The sequence below is a fragment of the Candoia aspera genome, chromosome 2, assembly GCF_035149785.1.
Source record: "Candoia aspera isolate rCanAsp1 chromosome 2, rCanAsp1.hap2, whole genome shotgun sequence".
Classification (NCBI taxonomy): Eukaryota; Metazoa; Chordata; class Lepidosauria; order Squamata; family Boidae; genus Candoia; species Candoia aspera.
In genome coordinates this window covers 7,606,949-7,624,114 of record NC_086154.1, presented here as the reverse complement: position 1 = coordinate 7,624,114, position 17,166 = coordinate 7,606,949, and positions in this window count along the sequence as shown.

The window sequence follows — 17,166 nt, the reverse complement described above, 5'->3', positions numbered from 1 at the left end:
TCTAAAGTGAGATCCCAGAGGACTGTTGTGATACAGATTTGTCCTACGCTTAATTTCGGCAAGTTTGCAAATATTAATTCTATTAATGCTAAACCATTTCGGAATGAACTAGGCTCCGCACCATAAACAAAGACATTGACCTGTCTCCACTTGGCGTATGGAGCCAAATCTACCTCCCCATAGGTGCTGACAGTTACAGAGAAGCTGGATGATAACACCACACAGATGCCATTCCTCATCAGCACAGATGTCATGGTCCTCAAGAACCTCTCTCCCTGGTCAGTGTCTGGAGCCAGCAGACCAACCAAAGTCCACCTGAAATGAAGCAGCACCTTGACGATCCCTGGGTACTGGACTCCTTCAGTGGGGAGCATTGGGTAGAAGAAAGGAAACTGAATTTTATCACTCATGATCTGGGAAACAAAAGTATAAGTGATCTGAAAAGGAAAGAAAGAAGGCAATGTTTTATTCTGTGATCAATAAAGCGCTAAATCTACCAACAGTGAATGGCTAGTACCATCCTTACAAGGAAGACCTTTGGGCAGGGAGCTTTGTTCTCTGCTTATACATGGCTTTTCTTCTCACTTATTGCTTGAGTACCTTGATTTCCAATCACAAAGGACCAGACAGACCCCCTCCCCATCCCTTGTGCCTACCATTTCCATGAGAAAAGGCTGCTCTTGGATTTTAAGGGAGGAAATTCTGGTTGAAATGTCCATGACTGAAAACCAATCTTCCCAGCAGAGAAATACCTGTGGGATTCTGTAGGTGCTCAACATGGCTGAGATCTGGATGGAAATGTCAGTGTTGGCTCCTTCGAGAACAGCCACTGTGCTCCTCTGCCGTCCACAGCTGTAGTTGGGCACATTGGCCTCTAAGGCTGAAAGCAGGTCCAGCAAATAATCTGAAGTAATCCATGCATTGAAATAATTTTCATAGACATTGTAACCCAGGGTGACGTTGGGTAAGAGATGGGGATCTTGGTTGATCTCCTGAATGGCGAAAAGGAAGGACAGCACTTTCCAGTATTGTTTGGCTTCTCCCCTGCAAGTAGAAAATGTCACAATGAAATATCACACATGAAAATAAGGCTGTCATTGCCTTGAGTAACTTCTCCTTTCAGGCCAGCTGCATCTTGCAACGGAGTCTGCCTTTTTCTGCCAAGTTGCCATGACTATTTCGTAGAGTCTGACTTGCTGTCTTTGGGCCTCGGGCTTGTCTGACAGAAGCAACTCCTAACTCACATTCTTCACACAACCCTCTTCCTTCCCCCAAATCAGGGGTTGCCCAAGACATACCATTTTCATTCTGTTAACCTTTGAGTCCATTTTAAAGGTATCCCCCATACTGGAGGAGCAGGGAGCATAATCAGTCATGATTTCTGTCCTGGAGTCTTCCAGCCACCAGGCCAGCTGATTCCTGGGTTGAATGCTGAACCTGCCCTGATGGGAGAGGATGTGCCATTCCTTCATTCCTGTGGCTCGGGAGCCCAGCTCAGTTCAACAGTGCCTTTCCTTTCCCTTCCCTTTCTGGGGCGGGAGAGGGGGAAGACGCCATCCGATGCCTCCTTGTCTCTGCTCAGATGATGTAGAGGAAAAGGGATCTTCGTTCTGCCCATCCAGTTGAGAGCAAAGAGCTCTACTTGGTCACTGCAAGATGTCAGATGGATCCCCAAGATAGCATAGGACAGTGAATCAGCCAAAAGGGCAGGTTGAGGGGGCAGCATCTGGGACTTAGGAAGGCTGGTAGGCGAGAGGAACCAGATAGAAATGGGGTGACTGTAACTGCCCTGCAAAGAGACAGACTTACATGTCATATCGAGTTGAGGGACTGGTGTTGAAGCTTAACGGTAGAAATGTGCTCTGCGTGGAAGAGATGATGCCACCAATGGAAAGCTCTCCTGGCCTGTAATAATTTTCTAGTTCCACCTCGTCCCTCTCCAGAGTCAGGAGGCACTTGGCTTTGCCCATCCCACAGGCTCCCTGGGGCCAAAGAAGCAGCAGAAGGAGAAGTAGCAGCCGCATGATTTTCTGTGGTCCTGAACGAGCCTCCTGACTGTAGCCTCCTCTGGATTGTGCCTGCTTTGGCCAAGAATAAGAAGAAAACAACATTACAAGCGGCAACGTGACTTGTTCCTGACTGAACCTCCTGCACGGTGTCTGATTTCAAGGAAGATCAAGAAGAAGAGGTGGAAGAAACCAAAGCCCTCTTCCAAGTCAGACGCTTCAGGGGCATTCCAAATCCAGAATCAGCCTAGCCAAGACTCCACGACTGAAGGGGAGGGAAGTAAACACAGCCCCACGTACCTTAAGAGACCCCCTAGGACCTGCCCTCGCCAGAGCCACTTAGGCTTCCTGTGTCTCTGATATAGACGTCACCCGGCTTTGCTTCTGAGGCTGATCTTGCCTTCAAAACATGTTTTTCACATGCTTGTGTCCTATCTTCAGCTAGACTGCAGAAGAGTCTCAAGGCACTTAGCAGAAAGGCAACAAGGCAATCACTGTGATTTGGATAATTGTAAGGAAGAGAAACATCACCTCTACAAACGGCAAATGAGTCAACTCACAGGTGACCAGAGGGATCGGTCCAAGATGGGGATGGAAGCCGGGGAGAATTTGGCCCCAACTAGTTCCAGTGAATTATGTTTAGAAAACTGCAGGATAAGGAGAGACTTTGAGCATGGACATGGAGAGTTACACATTAGCATGGATTATTTGGTCTTTTTCCATGGGGATGTTGGCGATCTGTCCCTAGCTAGCTGTGGAGCCTTTCTAGAGATGAGCAAGAGGTGGGCCTTTCTTGTTTGCAAAGCTGGAGCTAACCTGCATTGCATAGATTGACTATCTAAATATGGCAATTACTAGCAAAATCTTTGGAGCAAGCATTAGCCTGGAAGGCTCCTGACACAAAATGTCACACATGCATTACTCAGACTTACTAAGTGACACTTGGGGGTTATTTTTCTATCTTGCATTCAGATCTGGTCAGAGTAAAATTATGTAGCATTCAGAGACGATGGTGCCGCCTGCTAGGCCAGCACCAGAGGCCAAGATGGAGAAGACCTGCACAGCCATCATGTAGCCCATGTGATACTGTACAATATGGCCACAGAGCCTTCACTGCATTGTAGGAATTTCCCCAGGCTGTGCGTACAACTCAAAGTCAGGGATGGCGGGAGAAATCCCCAGAAAGCTTCCGATGACAAAGTGGGCACCAGAGCAAGAAAGGATGATGGAGTTGACCAAGCAGCAGAGCCTTCGTTGCATTGCAGGATGATCCCTCCAGGTTGAGGGTGCAGGCCAGGGTTAGGGACATGCCCAGCCGGATGCCACAGATGACCATTTGGAGACGAGAGCAAGAAAGGATGCTGACTGATGAACAGGAAGGAGGACAAGAAGGAAAGCAGGAGGGAGACAAGCAGGTCATAAAAGAGGTCTGGGTTGTTGGCTTTGATGAGTGGCATTTTTTGGAATTTAATGAAGTTTCCCAAAACCTATGGTTAAAGACAGGAACAAGGCAATGAAAGCCAGGATGATCTCCAAATTCCTTGGTAGGATAGGAAGGTATTAATCTTGGGGATACATGTTGAGGTTTTCCTACTAACAGATTAAGACTGCTATCTGTGCCTAATCATTTTGGCCGGGTTAAAAGGTTGTATTAGATTGTCTCCTCTCACGTGCTTCATGCAAATCACCTGGGGGGGGAGGAAACCTGCCCGGAATTGTTCTCACTTCCTCTTTATTTTCTCTGCCGGCAATGTAGGCAAGCAAGGCTTGCTCCAAAGGGAGCTAAGTCCTTTAAATATGTTTTGTTTTTTGTTTTGCTTTCTGTAAATAAATTATTTTTATAGAAATGCTTGGTGTGTGACTTTTTTGACCTCTCCTGGGCTAAAGGCTTTCCCAGCATCTGCCAACAATACCGTAATCTCAATTGATATTTGGCTGCTGACTTGGGCATTTGGTGCATTTTTCTGCATTTGTGAGGAATATAGGTTTTGGTGGCCTGGTCTGGCTGCTGTTCTGCTGGCATGTGCTAACATATGGAGTGAGTAAAAGGGGAGAAGCAGCTCTCCTTTGGCCTTGAAGCTGCAGGAGCCCTGGTGAGCTGGCTGGTGTGGTGAGATGGTGAGACAACAGTCCCATTGCTTAAGTGGAAACGCTTCCCTGACCAGGAATGGATCTTCAGCTGCTATGTCAATGCTCCTGCGCTAACTTGCAAGTTTCGTTCTAAATATCCTGACAAACCTTCCCCTTAACTAAAGGTCCCTTTCCTTCTCCCCCACCCCTTCCCCTTTTAAATTCTGCTGTTAACTTGTTTCAAGTTTTTATTTTCCAGGGAGAGAGTATGTCAGACTCCCTGATCAAATGTTCCCAGAACGTGTTTATCGGACTCGCGTCCATCTTCCTGAAACCCATGTCGGCAGACTGCAAGGCACCAGCAGGGAGGGGGACCTTGACTGGGGTGTGAATTATTTTGTTTGGGTTCGATAGTTGTTGGTTCCTGGTTGGGGAGAGAGAAGAAATGTCCATGGATAGATACCCTGGAAGAAGGGAAGAGAAGACCCAGAGGGACAAGAGCTCCACCCAAGACCCAAGAGGGGATGGAGGGGATCAGCTGTCAGTGTTGAAGCCCTGGTCTCTGGGGAAGGACTGGGCAGAAGACCCTGAGGGAGGTTCTTCCCCCAACGAAGCAGCAGCAGATGTTTGGCTGAGCAGGTGAAAGTCAAGCTGCACTGAGCACACGACAGTAATTCCAGCCCATTTCTTTCTTCTCAATCTCTCTCTTGTCAGAAATGGGGAGGGAGATGGAGAGAAAGGGGAAGGAAAGAGGAGAGATCAGAGCAGAATAGTCTCTGGGAGGGAGTCCTGGGAGTAAACCCAACCCTGGGACTGTGTTGTATATACAAGTTGTAAACACCTGCAGTAAATCACATCTCTGTATATAGTAAAAGGCATAAAAGCCTTCACTGTCTTGTTTTTTTGTGACAGTTGCTTCCTGTGCAAAGTGAAATACGCCCCCAGTTCAAAAAGAACCCTGTCACACTGTGACAATCTGAAAGAGGGCAAGGGTAGGATCTCCCGTTAAGCCTGTCATTTAATCAAATGCATTGATTGGGTGAAATTGATGCTGGTGTGAATGATTGTCTGTGGAGGAATTTGTGCATGGTCCATGGAAAAAATGGGAGACTTCTCTTCAGGTTGGGTGTGATGACTGGAACACTTGAGCTTTCACTCAATTAAGACTCATAAGCTGTGGCTTAGAAATCTATTTAATGAAGCAAAGCGTTCAGTACATAGAAAAGTTGTGAACGGCATTTCTGATGCGTTTCTACATTTAAAATCACAGAGACTTCAAATTCCAACCCCTCCCCCCACTGCCCCCTTAGGTATGTGCCCCTCCTTCCCATGTCAGCAGACGACTGGAATGGTTTCTCTCCCGATGACCTTGGGGCAAAGAGCCTCTAGGCCAAACAAAATGATTCACACTCCAATTTGGCTCCCCCTCCCTGCTGGCCGCTTGCGGGTTGACATGGATTGCTGGAAGATGGATGCAAGTCCAATAAGTGGTTCTCGACCTTTTGTTCGGGGAGCGTGACATTGGAAATTCTCTTAACAGAGCAATTGCGGCATTTTCACAATCAACTGATGTGAGGAGGCCACGAAAACTCCAAGATGATCATTCTAACTATCCTATGTTTGATCCTGATCTCAGGGGTTTCAATCATCTACGAATAATTCTGGCAGGAGGTTCATGCTGCATCACTTCCTAGTTTAATTTCATTGCTGGAGCTGAAGCACTCTGTAATTCCATCATTGAATGAGATTTGGAGAGGGATTCTGGAGAATGTGTGAAGGATCAATTAATTAAGGATCAGAACCCCAGCGGCTGATTTGGAGCAGCTGGGACTGAAGTTGGCAAGGTGCTCCTCCTTACCTGCAGGGACAGTGGTGTACTAGTTGGTTCAGCTCCCCCACTCCCAGTCACCTGGAGCAGCGTTGGTCTCGGTTGGGCAGCTGTTGCAGGGCATCTGGAGGTGGGAACAATGGCAATGGGTCCAGCTAAAGGCTGCTTGGGTAGCTGTTCATCTAGCAAATCCTCCGGTGGAGTTGGGGAAAATCACCCATTTCTATCCCCAAATATAAATACAAAAGGACATTTGGTGTTAAAATAAAAAAAGGGCCCTGGGTAGGTGTTTCCCCATACTGTCAGTAAATAATTCAAGAAATAATATTTGACACTTTAATGTTTCTAAAATAAAACCAAGGGGAAAGAACAAAACAAAACACCAAGACCTTTTTTTTTCCAAATCAGAATTTATTTATTTATTTTATTAAACAAATTTATACAGCCACCCGTATGACTCTGGGCGGCTTACAGAATTAAAATCCATGTGGCTCTCCTGGCCACGACTGCCATCTGCTCCTCATGCAGGAGTCACAGGTCCAGGAGAACCCCCAGGTTAGGCACCGGGTCCATCTGGGGCAGCGCAACCCGATCCAAGACCAAAGATGGTAATTCTCTGTAAAAGAAAGAGCCCCGAACCCCAACCAAAGTGTCCAGCAAGTTTATCATCATGGGAATACTGCAAAACATCAGCTCTTAAAGTTTCAGGCACATAGAGGCGGTGTTCCACCCATGCCAGACCGTTTTCAAAAGAAACATTGTCTCTATTAGCTAGCAACCAAGTGTCAGATTTCAGGACCTGGAGAAAGTCCTTCTGTAACTGACAAGGAACTTGCACTCTCCGCTTCCCAGACGGGGCTGGGGGGGGGTGGCGTTGCCTGCGCACGGGTCTGGCTCCGAGTGATGGCAACCAAGCCCAGTTGTGGTTCGGTGAGACAAGTTCCAACTATATCTGCCACGTGGTCAAGGTCCTGAGGTAAATGTGACAAAGCATCGGCCAGAAACTTTTTCTTTCCTGGAATACATTTTAGCTGGAAGTGAAAGCGACTGAAAAAGTGAGCCCAGCGAATTTGTTTAGGACTGAGACACTGGGGTGTGTGGAGGGCTTCCAAATTCCTGTGATCAGTCCAAATCTTGAAAGGGCATTTAGCACCTTCTAGGAGGTGATGCCAGGCTTCCAAAGCAGCTTTTACAGCAAAAGCCTCCTTTTCCCAAACATGCCACTGGCGTTCAGTTTCAGAGAATTTTCTGGACAAATAAGCGCAGGGTTTCAAGTGATTTTCAGAATCTCTCTGTAACAATATAGCCCCAGTTGAGGAGTCAGAAGCATCAACTTGGACCACAAAGGGGCGTTCAGGATCAGGGTGCTGTAAAATAGGCTCAGCAGCGAAGAGGGTTTCTAACTTCTCGAACACTGCCTGGCATTCAGGCGTCCAATTCAGCACTGCCCCAGGGTTTTTTACCTTGCGTGTCTCCCCCAAACAAATCAGAGCAAATCCGTAAGGGGCAAAGCAATCTGAGCGAACCCCTGGATAAATTGCCGATAGGAATTACTGAACCCTAGGAAACTTTGCAATTGCCTCCAGGTGTGGGGACATTCCCAACTAAAATCGCCTGACTTTTTTCAGGGTCCATTTCAATGCCCTTGTCAGATACCCTATAGCCTAGATAGTCACGTTGGGTTTTGTGAAACTCACATTTGGAAAGCTTGGCATAAAGCTTGGCATCTCTAAGCTTACTTAACACCTGTTTGAGAAGGTGTTTGTGTTCCTCCTTGGATTCAGTGTAAATGAGCACATCGTCCAAATAAACCAGGACCCCTTTAAACAAATGATCATGTAATACTTCATTAATCAATTGCATGAAGACTCCAGGTGCCCCTGCTAACCCAAAAGGGAGGACTTTGTACTGAAATGAACCCAGTGGACAATTAAAAGCGGTTTTCCACTCATTCCAGCTCGTAGGCAGATGCGAAAATAGGCTTCACGAAGATCGAGCTTGGAGAAAATCTTGCCCTTTGACAAATGAGCTAACATGTCCTTCATGAGTGGCAGAGGGTATTTGTTGCAGATTGAGATGGAATTTAACCCCCGATAGTCTGTACAGAGTCTAAGCATGCCATCTTTCTTTTCCCAGAATAGCACAGGGGCCCCAACTGGGGAATTTGCAGGTTCAATAAACCTCCTTGACAGATTTTTCTCAATAAAGTCCCATAATGCCCCAAGCTCCTTCTGAGTCATTGGATAGATTTTCGGCTTGGGCAATTGAGCATTAGGAACCAACTCTATGGCACAATCAGTTTTCTGATGGGGGGGGGAGCTGATCTGCTTCCATTTCTCCAAAGACATCTGCAAAATCTTGGTATCGATCGGGCAAGCCTTCTAAATGTGCCAAACTAGGGTGCGGCATGGCAATTGCAGCCCTTCCAACTGCTGCACTTGAAGCCCTCTACCGTGGTAGGGGCTTGGTAAAACCCATCCTTAAAAGTCAGAGTTCTGTGTTCCCAATTTATATGTGTGCTTCGATAGGTCAACCAGGGAATCCCCAGAATTACCAAGGGGTTGCCGACAGGTGCCACTATAAATTTTAAAGTCTCACGGTGGCTGCCCATTTGCATTGCGACAGTTCCAGTGAAATGGGTTGCCAGCCCCCCCCCCCCTGCCATTGAACCATCCAACTGTGTGAAGATCAAAGGCTGCTGGAGGGGGAAGCTTTGTTGTTGTTTATTCGTTTAGTCGCTTCCGACTCTTCGTGACTTCATGGACCAGCCCACGCCAGAGCTTCCTGTCGGTCGTCAACATCCCCAGCTCCCCCAGGGACGAGTCCGTCACCTCTAGAATATAGGGGGAAGCTAGGCAGGTCCAAAGCAGCAACCAGATCAGGGTGAATCAGACACCTGGAACACCCAGAGTCAACTAAAGCCCAGACCTCTGTAGTCTTTGTGCAGGAGCCCAATTTCACTTTTACTGCTAGAGTGGGACAGTCAGCACTCACCATAGCATCCTCGCGCCCATCCTCCTCCACCTGCCCGCAGGCGCTCTTCATGGCAGGTGGCTGGCATTTCCTGCTGGCTCCTTAGAGTTGTCTTCAGCCTCTCCCGAGAAGTAGAGTACTTCCTCAGCATCGGCTGCCCCCTTGGCTGCTGTCATCCGCCGCGAGGGGGGAAGTGATTTGGCTGGCAGCTTGCCCGCTTGATCTCTGGCCTTGGCTTTTGGGCAATCAACTGTTTGATGCCCTTCCTTTCCACATCGGAGACACTGACCCCTCGCCTAGCGCCGATCTCTCTCCTCTTCCCAGGCACTATAGCCTGGCCGGGTAGCAGTTGCGGCACTTCGGGGTCCCCTCATGGTGGCTGGTTGTTTTTCATGTTGTTTGGTTTGCATGTAGGTATGCTGGGTGGGCTCAGCTTTGCAATCAGACAGATCCATTCATGCAATGTCTCTGGGTCATCTCTACACAATGCCCACCGCAGGACGTCCCTGTTGAGTCCCTCTTTAAACCGTTCTATTAAGGTTGACTGAGACCAGTTGGGGATTTTCCTAGCTAAAGCCTTAAACTCCAGGGCATAATCAGCTACAGGCAGTTGGCCCTGGGTAAGATCCTTCGGTGCCTTTTTAGCCCTGGCCTTGGCTAGAGGATCCTCAAAATGCAGCTTTAACGCCCACATGAATTCCTCAAAATCCTCAAGCTCAGGGGAGTCAGCCTCACTTAATTGAACATACCAGTCAGCCGCTCGTCCCTTCAGCTTGGTGGCAATGGCAGTTATCTTAGCCTCTTCAGAGGGGAAGTATGGTCCAAGCTGCCTCATGTAACTTTTAGCATTAGTGAGAAAGAAAGACAACTTAGTTGGATCCCCATCAAACTTGACAGAAAAGTCTTTCACCCCCACTCCTGTTGGAGCTGAATCAGCGGCTGCTTGAGTGGTTGGGCCCCAGGTTACAGTAGTTCTCCCTCCTCGGGGTGGGGACACTGATGGTTGGACTCTGCGGGGTGGAGATTCATCCTGGTGCCATCTCTGGCCCCGCTCCGCCAGCAGTCCGGGTGAGGGGATGGAGGATGATTGCGTGGAGCTGGAATCTCCTTCGCGCCTCGGCTGCCCCCCCCCCCCCATGACAGAGACAGGTTTTTCAGCATGTACTCCATCGATTCTATTTTGGCCTCTACCACTCTTAGCCTTTCAGGGGGTTGAGATTCCTCCCTCCCTTGCATGTTAGGCTGTCTCCCTGTTGATACCATGGTAGATTCTACATTTGGGGTCAGCAGGAACTGATACTTCCAGGACGCCTGGGACATCCCTGGCTGGGGTTCTCCCATTTCATCCCAGGTGATCAACTCTGCGGGCGATTTGCTGGGTGCCAGCTGCTCTGGTGCTCTCCCATTGTCAGATTCCTCTACCTCAGGGCTCGAACTTGAATCCTGCTGGAAACCTGAAGGTTCTGGGGTGAGGCTCAGTTCTCCGCTCCTGACCGTTGACTCGGGCATCAAGCCAGTCGGCTCCTCAAGTCTCCCGGTCGTGAGCTTGGAATCGGCCATCATTAACTATTTTCCCTCACAAGAAACTAATCTTGGTAGGAGCTAACGGTACAACTTTGGTGATTTTCACCTTTATGTAAGGATTACCTATTCTAAAACAACATCAGACTCATAAGCAGGATCACAAAGATATCTGATTTATTAAAGAATAGTACGCAGGATCACAAAGAAAGCTGAGAATGGAAAAAGCGCGCCAAATGCAAACTAAAAACCCTCGGTACAAATGAGATCCCTCCCCCCATAGAATCTTCCCAAGTTCACAATCCCAGGTGCTCCTAACGGCTTCTGATGGTCCACGGGAAAAGTCCTTGAGCAGAGCACATAACCCAAACACGTTCCATTGAAATGAACATAGATACAGAGCTTGGCCCAAGGTTCACAGCCGCTCCCTCCCAAACAAACAGGCGTCAGCGCCATGGCATGTGAAACTTTACGATGTACAGTGCACATTGAAACAGTGAACATGACACATTGGCAGACTTGAGCACTGGGCCCTCTCCAACAGGATGAAGTTCTGTGGCGAGAAAGGCAAGGTCCTACACTTAGGCAGGAAAAGCCAGATGCGCCAGTACGAGGCAGGCAGTCCCTGGCTCAACAGCAGTGCCTCTGAGAGGGATCTCGGTGTCCTGGTGCACCACCGATTAAGCATGAGCCAGCAGTGGGCTGCAGCTGCCAGAAAGGCCAATGCTTTTTCCTGGGCTGCATCAACAGAGGAATAGTATCGAGATCACCGGGAGTGAAAGCACTGCTCCATACCGCACTGGGGAGGCCACAATTGGAATACTGAGTCCAGTTCTGGCCACCACAATGCAAAAAGGTGCTGAGGCCCTAGAAAGAGTGCAGAGAAGAGCAACAAAGACGATCAGGGGTTGGAGGCTCAACCCTATGAAGAACGGCTAAAGGAGCTCAATATGTTTAGCTGAAGGAAGAGAAGACTGAGGGGGACGTCCAGTACTGGAAGGGCTGCCAGAGGGAAGAGGGCGTCCGTGTATTCTCCATGGCACCTGCGGGTAGGACAAGAAGCCACAGGGGGAAGCACCTCAGAGGGAGATCCAACCAGGAAATAAGGAGAAATTCCAGACAGGGAGAACTCTTAAGCAGGGGAACAGCTTGCCTCCTGCAGTTGTGGCTCCTCCATCGCCAGAGGTTTTCAAGGAAAGGTTGGACAACCATTTGTCTGAAATTTTTATTCATTTATTTATTTATTTGGTTTCTATAGCTGCCCATCTCAACAAGTGACTCTGGGCAGCTGAGATGGTATGAGGACCTTAGGCAGGGGTTGGACTAGAAGATTCCCCCAAGGTCCCTTCCAACCTTATAATTCTAGTTCAAGTACCTAAAATCAAAGGAGAAAGTTGACATCCCTGTCTAGCACTTTTGTAAAGAGAAAAAAAAGGATGAGAAAAGACCTTTGACCTTCACCTTCAGTCTGGTGGCTGCGTAGGAAATCCTGTCCCATGTTATCCAAGTGTTTGCCCCCCCCCCCCCCCCCGGTTTGGCTAAGGTAACACATATCATAGTGCCCATTAATTTTATAAAAAGTTTTTTCTTTTTAATGAGCATGATTTCCCCCTTTCTCTTTGCTGTCAACTCTACAGAATCACTGTGTTCACGTCTGTGGAGTCTGAGGGCCTGTATAGATCCTTAAGGTTAAGGCTGAAGCCAGTTTAGTGGCCTCCTAGAACCACTGAAATGGAGCAGAGCTTATAACACAGCTGAGAAGCTGGCACAGAAAAAGGATATTATCCTAGATAGCTTTAATGAGCACATCAGAGAAACACAGGTTATTGATCTTGCACATTCAGCCTTCCCAAGCATAAAGAATGACACGCTTAGACAGATTGGGTTAAGAGAAGTAAAAAAGATTTTCACTGACTTTATTGTTGCTTCTGTTACATCCATCTTGGTGGAAAAGATGAAGTGCCTTTGTTCTTCTTTCCTTTCTAAATACTTAGTTTGCCCTAAACCCTCAGCCCTCTTTGCTGCCAAGGGCGGTGTGGAGGAAAGGGGCAGCATCCTTCATCAAGGCCTGAGCACATGGCCCTGATGAATGGAGAGCAGAGCAGCATGCTTGTTTCTCGCTGGGTGGAAGAAGAAGGAAGAGAGAAAGAGGAATTGGGAGAGGCAACAAAAAGCTTCCTCAGAGTTGCATCGTGGGACACCTCAATTTACAATGCTAATTCACATGCTAATGAGGCATGCCGGATATGCCAGGACTTCCAACAAAGGCATTGGAGTCCTCCAGATTCATTCATGCTCCAAAATTGTGGCTAATTTCTTATTTAAATACTAAATACCTGCTATAGGGTTTAATTCCACCTTTGCAAACAAAGAACAGCTGTTTTCTCCAATAAAGAACAATAGTTCTTTAATGGGAATTGCCCAAGTATGGAACCTGATGGCCATAATGAATGCAAGTCCTTTTCCTCATGTTGGAAGGAAATCTTACCAGGTCCGTTCCGAGCCAGGAATGGACGTACGCAGGTAATTGCTTGAACAGAGGTAATTTTATTTTCCAAGAGCAGGTACAGAGTCTGCTGGATGGAGGTGGCCACCCCTGTATTTCCCCCACAAGCCCTTTATCTAGGAGAGCTTGGCTGTTGTTATGGAAAAGTGTTCCTGCCCCATAGGAACGTCTGAGAAAAGCGCAGTTAACCGGAGCTCCGACAGGGGGCGCTCTGTGGTCAGGCCCCCTGCTGTTCGTGTCTCCTGTTCTGACAGTCCAGGTTCCCTGCAGGGCTGTGGCCTTGTCTACTAGCCTGGACTGCTCACCTTGGGAGGGATCTTTTGTGATTTGATGATGGAGATCTGGTTAGCTGTTCATCTGAATTTCCTCTGCTAAACTCTGTGAATGAGCAACCTTTTGTTTTCCAAGGTTTCTGATTAAACCTGAAGGGAATCTTTTGTCTAAACAGTTGGGGTTTCCTGTCATATTTTAATTTTCTGGCATCCTCTTTGCATGAACCCATTCTCTTTTGTAACTTTTAACCTTTTACCTTGCTCAAAGGGAAGGCAATATTGCAGGAAGTGTTTTTGGCGGGAAGTGTCCAAAGGGAGAAGGTGAGTTTCAAAACCCTTCCGACACTCAGAACATTTGCTGTGGTTTGATAACCTATAAGAAATAAGGAGTCAATGAAGAGGAACACTTTTTCGGGTTCTCATATTGATCTACGTTGAAAAAAGGAAGTTGAAATGACCCAGCCTTGATTTTGTTTAGTATAAGGGATGGGGGAACTTGGACAGGCTTTCAGTCTGATCCCAGCCCATCCAGTTAGGGGCGATCTAGAAATAGATACCGCAGGGGTTCCCGAAATGCTACTTGATCTTTGTAGGACATGGTAACACAACCTTGAAAGGCGGTCCAATTGACTCCCCATCACAACTCGCAGTGTTTGTCCAGGTAGTATGTGTTTAAACAGTGAGTTAATGGGTAATATTATTACCTCTTTAATAACATTTTTATTTATTTTACTTATTAATATTTATTATGGCCTCGGTATGCCCATGTAAATCCTCTGCTTCACAAGCTATACTGGCTGCTTCTCTGCTTCCTGCTGCAATTCGAGATGCTGGTTGTTACCTGTAAAGCCCTGCAGGGCCTCGGGCCTGGTACCTGGGGGAGCTTTGGTCTTCCATAACATCTGCCTGGCCAATTTGATCCTGCAGGGTTGGTGTGCTCTAGGTTCCTCCGATTGAACCATGTCATCTCTCAGGACCCCAGAAGTGCATCTTCTCTGTGCCAGCAACTGCCCTCTGGAATGAGGTTCCCACACGATCTGGAGGGCCCCAACTCTGCTGTTGTTTAGACGAGCTGTGAAGACCTGGCTCTTCACCCAGGCCTCTGGCGAGGGAGGGTGGGACCCCTCACTCCATCACACTTGCCATCCTTTATCTTTATTTTTTATTCAATTCATTGTAGTTTCTTTGATTGTTGTGAGCCGCCCAGAGTGTCACTGAGAATTGGACGGCATTCAAATTTAATATATTTTTATTCTTAATAATATGATTCAAATCTTTATAGATTCTCTCCTGAAGAAGTTGGACAGTCTGAAATTTCAGTTTTGTGGAGAGAGAGAGAGAGAGAGAGAGAGAGAGAGAGAGAAATGTTCAGTTCACCCCCAGCATAAGGGGGTTTTACCAGGTCCCACAAAAATCTTCCCACTGAACGTTGGAAGTCCTGTCTAAACATCTCCATTTTCTCTTCCATTCCAGCTTCATTCCTTTCTTCAAAACTCTCAATTTTACAATAATTCCATAAATGGAGTATATTTGGATGAGAAGGGAGACCTGGTGACCCTCCTGGACATATATAAGTGGGAGGTTGTCAACAATGTCAACTTTAGGCCGGTGAGGTTTGGAAGTCTAGAAAGAGAGAGATCCCTGGAGGTCAAGTTAACAATCAACCAGAATGCTACTGCCGAGATGGAAATGCTGAACAAGGTGGGCTTAAATCCTTATTTCCTTTTTTCTGAAGTCCTTACCTAGAGGATCGCACTCTTGGGGCAGGGAGTGCCTTTGTGTATCCTCTAAGTTCTCCTGGAAAGGAACCACATTATTTAGTTAGATGTCCAGATGTCTATCCAGAATACATACTTAAACTCTCCAAGAAAAGTATTTATTAGTCTTGTGCAAAGGGAGGAAGATTTGAGCCCTGGGAGCAGGGTGATTTCCTTTGGCCAGAGCAAAGAAACCATCCAGCTTTCTCTTAAAAACCAAACACAAAAAAACCTTTATTAAATTTTCAAGATAAGGTTAAAACATGAACAATTAGAGATAGGGTTGAAGAGAGACTAAAGAAAAAAGAAAGAAACTAAAAAGTGCGGTAACCAGAAAAGAGGGATACAAAAAGATTGACTTCCGACCTTTTTCAGCAAAGATATGAATAAAAAAATACATTAACCTCTTACTCTAACCTTTTAACTATCATACACATTATTTCTATAATCTACGTCAACCTAATAATCCAGTCTGGGGAAAAAAACCTTCATTCATTTTTTTTCCAGTTACAAACAGAAAGACCAAAAGCGATTTCCATACAGAAACAAAGTTAAACTAATTATTATCTCTAATCAGTACAGTCACTTTTGCCATCTCTGCCACTTCCATCAATTTTATTATCCATTCACTTCCTTCCACCGCTCTACCTCTTATAGAAGCTGACTCCCACCGCTCCTTAACCTACAAATTGTAATTACAACTCAGCATAACCACCTTCCCTTTAACATCTTACAGAAATTTATAATTAATTCTTAGTTTTTTACCTTGACATATAAACTTACTATTTCTTCAACGATACTTCCATTGTCAATATTAATATTATCTAGAGTCAAAACAACATCCTGGGTAGAGCATTTGTTTTAATCGAAGAAATCCATCCTATCAATCATAATTGAGTTTTATCCCACCTCAAAGTAGAGCAAAACTTCTCTTAGTTTCATTGTTAGGTATCTTAAATTTATACAGGGAACTTGATCCACCTCATCCTCTTCCCATCTTGGTAGCTTCAGGACTTGGGATATCTTTTTCTTTTCATTGTCTTCTTTCTTTTCTGGAACCTCCCACAATTCTCAACAGAGTTCCTTTCCTTAAACTCAAACAGTACAGTCTCATCCAATACTCTTCTGTATCTCCAAATCTCTGGTCTCCATCCTATTTTCTTGGAAATTGACTTGTTGAACATCACCAGCAATCTTTTCCTACCTAACTTCCAAACTCTTTTCCAGTGCTTGAAATTTATTCTCAATGGATTGGAGGACCCTAAGAGTAAACTCTTCCAAAATGGCTTTTAAAGACTCTCCAAATCCAAACTTGAGTAGGTTTCTCAATGCCAGGATCTATGGCTCCCCCTGGTGTCCCAAAGTACCTAACACAAGCAAGGGAAAACAAAAAACCCAACACCGCTCCAAGCATAAAAGTTGAGAAACCTCAAAAGAAACAGGGGAAAGTTCTCCGATTAGTTGTTTACACATCGAAACCAATCAGCACAATGGCAGAAAAACAAATAAAATCTCCACGAGTGTCAACTTCTCTTCACTGTAAAATGCTTCTCTTAGGTAACAAATAATCACATAATCAAGTGTCTTTGAAATGGCGTGGTGGATTCTAGAGTCCCTGTCCTGGCTTCTACACAGTCTCGAAAGAGATGACAGCCCTGCTTCCCAGATGCTCCACTCGCCAGTCGATCGCAGAAACACCATTTCACGAACCCCTCCTGAGGAACGGCCATCTGGAGGACAAGTGGGATGGTTTCTTGGATTCTCCTTGTATCTGGAGGCTGCAGGGATCCTGCCCATGCCCAGAAAAATGAGCGTGATGTCAGCTCCACTTGGAAAGGAGCCATTCAAGCTGCCATTTTCTCCACTGGAAGTCCCATCCAACCTTCCCTTGAGGCATTTAGTGTGTAAAGTTAGAATCTAAGTCTAAAAATCGTAGTGCGTGAAAAGCTAGAAGAGAAGATCAACAGTGAAGGAACATATAGCCAGTTCAACTTAATGAACTCCAGGACTTTGTAGGCTTCCAACTGAGTAAAGCTAAGCCTTGAACTGGAGATCACCAACCTCTTCATCCTTGGACTCACAAATTCATTTTCTGGATGTTCTTCCTTTCTCCATTCAGATGCTACCTCCCTCCAAGTGTGTGGAAAGCTGTCCTCCTGGATTCATGAAGGTGGCTCGGGAAGGGCAGCCCATCTGCTGCTATGACTGTCTTCCTTGTGCAGAAGGAACCATC